Consider the following 5018-nt stretch of genomic DNA (forward strand, 5'->3'; position numbering starts at 1 on the left):
GAAACAGAACAGATCCACACTCAAGAAGAAGAAAATAGAGATACAGATGCAGAGACAAATGAAGAAGAAAATGGCCAGCCTATTCTGATAAACAATGAGCAAAACACAGAGGGAAACTTGAGAAAATCCTCAAGAGAAGGAACATTACCAGGTAAGTTCAAGGATTTCATACTTGACTTACCTGGTAGAAGAAGGGAGTTGCATTCAGCCAACATGATAGTTGCAAGACTGGTGGATTCAGAATACTATTCTGAAGAGTACTTGGCTTCTTTGAACAATGTATTGAGCATAAAAGAGCCAGCTCACTATGGAGAAGCCTGTAAAGATGAGGGATGGGTTGATGCAATGCAAGAGGAATTGAAAGCTCTTGAGGAGAATGATACATGGGAGATGACTGACTTACCAGAGGGAAAGAAGGCCATTGATTCAAAATGGGTGTACAAGATCAAATTTCTCCAAGAAGGAGACATTAATAGACTGAAAGCCAGATTAGTAGCAAGAGGAGACAAACAAATTGAAGGGAAGGATTACAAACACACTTTTTCACCAGTGGCAAAGTTCACCACTGTAAGAACTTTGATTGCCCTTGCCACTGCTCTGAACTGGAAGATTCACCAACTGGATATCAACAATGCTTTTCTGCATGGTTACCTGGATGAAGAAGTGTATATGAAGCCACCCAAGGGGTACAAAGGAGGAAAGGAGGGACAGGTGTGTAGATTGAAAAGGAGTCTATATGGTTTGAAACAAGCCTCAAGACAATGGAACTTAGAGCTGACTAAGTTCTTTCTTGAGCATGGGTACACACAGTCCAAAAGAGATTATTCCATGTTTTCTAAGGTTGTGAATGATAAAGAAACTATTGTTCTTATATATGTAGATGATCTTTTGATCACTGGAAATGATGAGGTTGAAGTTAGAAGTTTGAAAGAATGGTTGGACAAAGCTTTCACTGTGAAAGATCTTGGAGAAATAAGATACTTTCTTGGAATTGAAGTTGCAAGAAATTCAAAGGGTACAATGCTGAATCAAAGAAAGTTCATCCTTGATATCCTGAGATCAACTGGGACAGAAGATTGTAAGCCCACAAAGTTCCCATTCCCAAAAGGAATCAAATTGTCCACTGAACATGGTGAGTTACTGGAGGATGCTGAAGTATATAGAAGGATAATTGGAAAATTGTTATATCTGAACCTGACTAGGCCAGACATCTCTTATAGTGTCCAACAGCTTAGTCAGTTCATGCATGAGCCAAGAAAACCACATTTACAAGCTGCAATTCATGTGATCAAGTACTTGGCAGGTACCATGGATTGGGGATTATATTATCCTGCAAACTCTGAGATCAAACTAACAGCTTACTGTGACTCGGACTGGGGGAGTTGTGCATTTAGTGCCAAGTCACTAACTGGATATTGTGTATTCTTGGGAGACTCCTTGGTGTCTTGGAAAACAAAGAAGCAAAAAACTACTTCAAAATCCTCTACAGAAGCAGAGTACAGGTGTATGTCTCATACCACCAGTGAAATTGTCTGGTTAAGTGGAGTGTTGGAGGATCTTGGGTTCATTGTTCCTAAACCCATTGATCTTTTCTGTGATAACAAGTCAGCCATTCACTTGGCTCATAATCCAGTTTTCCACGAGAGAACCAAACACTTGAATGTGGACTGTCATTATGTGAGAGACCATTTACAGGATGGAACTCTTAATGTTCTTCATGTCAAATCTTTCTTACAACTGGCAGACTTGATGACCAAGTCTCTCAGTGAACAACAACACAATCATCTATCTTTCAAGTTGAGCATTGTCTCCTCAGCTCCAACTTGAGGAAGGGGTATTGAGAATATCATGTGAATATCATCCACATCAGCAACAGTCACATGAGTTTTGGTGCATTGTAGTATAGCCTTTATTAGCTTTGTCTTTTTCTGATTTTGTATTGATCCTAGGAAGATATCCTAGCCGTTATTTTGTTGCTTTGTACAGCTATTCCTAGGTTAGAATAGTGAGCTCATGTATATAAGGGAAGGAGGAGAAGGGGCGCAGTTTTGGTAAGAAACAATACACAGAATTACAGAAAGAAAGGAAACTGGTTCTGATTGAACCAAAAAAACCAAAATCAGAGTCTTTGTTTAATATGTGTCCATAGTATGAAAACTTTGATTGTAAATTCTCACTGTTACATACGTCAAAACGTTATCGTTTAAGATCTTGTTGGATTGGACTCGTTATATATTTTCAAAATATTAATTTCTTTTAAAAAAAATCACATAAGAAATTAGATATATAAGTGGTCAAATACTACATTGAATTTCATGTAAATAGTAAACGTAAAGAACATTAAGAAACGGAGGTAGTACTTCGTATATTGTAGTGTCATGACAAAGAGTGAAAGCATATGTATAATAGGTTACAGATTCAACTTAAAGCAACTCATAGTGAAGATTAAGAATAGTTATCAATTCAAGTTCATCAATTATTAGCTTATACATATAACACATGCATTTTAAAAAAAAATATTACTCTTATAACAAACAACCTGTTAGAGGTCATCCAGATTAATCGGTGTTGTGTGGAGTGAATAAGGAAGCATGTATATTTGGTGCGAAAATGATAAAGATGGCAACATGCGACCTTTAAATCGTGTTACAATGATATATGACATGTTTATGTGTGATTATTTGAATTAGAAACTAAAATATTTAACTTATATAACTTATTATACATGTTACAAAAAAGGAAGTAAAATCTTAATATTCTAATTTAATTCATTTTTTATATCGACTACCTTATTTACATATTTTCATAGTAAAAATATTCTGATGACGCATAGCCTACGTAACACTTATATATACTATTTAAATTCCGACACGTAATATTGCGACAACTAAATATTGTCGTAACTTGCTACATTTATTATCACCCTATTTGCTATTTTAATCTCTCCATCAAATTGCATAATTTGTTCAATCTTCATCCAGTATAAAAAGTATTACTCAGTACTTAATATTTCTATAACTTAATCCTAGTACAAACATGAGATTGTGATATGATGGTGTCACGGTGCGAGTGCTATACAGAATCTTATGTCTCTCTGTTGCCTATCTATGAGCAAAGGTGCAAGGACTGCAAGCCTTAGCTTGTGCAGAACCAAGCCAGTGTGTGCTTAGCAGCATAAGCAATTATTTGAATTTAGAAGGGTTACTCTTGTTTAATAGAGCATCTTTATTAGGGCTATTGGAGTGGTTTCCTAAGTAGCTCACCAAATAGCTCTCCAACAAAAACTATCTCTTGGTCAACATTGAGGTTCTTGAGTGATTCTTGAAGGGCTCTTGAGGGGATCTTCATAGAAAGCTATTTCTAGATACCTCTTGCACAAGAGTCCTCCAAGAGTTGATTTTTGTTGAAAAGTGGATAGTAATTTGGTTAAAAAGACAATAACTATGGACCACCAAATGGTTAAAACAAGATTGAATAGCTCACTTTAGGAACCACCGAATGTTGGGTGTTTTTAGGAGTGAATTCTTAAGTGTGTCTTGTAGAGAGATAATGATAGAGAGAGAGTGGAGAGCCCTCCAAAAGCTCTTTTAAAGAGGCAACCAATATACATACTCTTAGCGACCAGAATAAGGGTTGAGGGTTTATCGCTGCACTAGTATTCGCGTAGCAGTCGCATGTAGGTTAGGCGCGCACAAAAGGGGTGGACGAAGTGCGAAAGGTAACACCATATCTATACAGGCTTAACAACACAACATTATTAAAGTAACGCAACTATGGGTAGATGACTTTTATTTCATTTGTTCGTTTCTCCCTCTGAAGAGGCTTAATTAGAAAATAAAATAAAACTTTTAGTGAATAAATATAATAATTTTTCTAAAAACAAAAGGAATATTTAGAAAATTTCAAAAAAGCAATAAACAAGAGAAAAACAAATAAAGGGATGTTGGATTATTTTTAACAACCACCATGAGTTTAATTCCTACAAATTTCTAAAAAAATGTTCACTTGCCAAAACAACAAAAAGAAAACCAAGATTTTAAGCACAACATAATAAGTGAGATACACGATCCATGTACTTAATTAGGACTCTAATTATGAAGAATATGTATTTTTTTGGTGATTAATAAGTGTCTTAGTCAAACCCAATTGAAGCCCATCAAGAAACAACCAAACAATCATTTCTTAGGGTAGCCGGGTCTAGCTACATCCGGGCAACATGATTGAGCCTTCACCTTGTGATAATTATAGAAGAATAATAGAAATAAGATTTTAGAAATAATAATGTTTGGTTAAAGTTGATTATAAGGTTAAATGATTATCAACATCGCATTCCATACGTAGTTATCATTCCCCCATTTGGCTCTTATTTCATCACGATTGCAATCAATTTGTTCAAACAATAAATAAAACTGATCATGTTGCCTCTAGGGGCATAAACACTTAATTCAAAAAAAATCTCATTTTTATTTATATCTAGTTTTCTCGAGAACAAATAATACTCCGTAGAATTTAATCATTTGAATTTGACCAATTTCGAGATGATAATTGTGACTTACGAATTACTCATAATATAATAAATCTAAAATGATCTATTTATATATAAAAAAAAAATATATATATATATATAGCTACATTCATCAATCGATATCAACAACTTCTAAAGACAATTTATTGTGTGAGACATATTCATAACTTAGGATTTGTTCTATAAACAATTTTTTTAATGAAAATATCTTTTATGACATGCATTCGGAACTTAGGCAGTGTTTTCCTCTATTTACTTGATTATTTAACCATGTTTTTGCTTAACTTATACGAGTATTTAATATATATTTTATCCGTTCTATAATGTTCTATAATGTTCTTTTTATTTATTATTTATTTTAAATTTTGACTGTGTATCGTCAGTACAAGTGATAAAAAAAATTAACTTGTGGGATTTCATTACGTTCATTTTAATGTAAAAATCTAAATATTATTTTTTTATAAATTTTATTAATGTGTAATTAAATATATTA

The sequence above is a fragment of the Spinacia oleracea genome, chromosome 3, assembly GCF_020520425.1.
Source record: "Spinacia oleracea cultivar Varoflay chromosome 3, BTI_SOV_V1, whole genome shotgun sequence".
Lineage (NCBI taxonomy): Eukaryota > Viridiplantae > Streptophyta > Magnoliopsida > Caryophyllales > Amaranthaceae > Spinacia > Spinacia oleracea.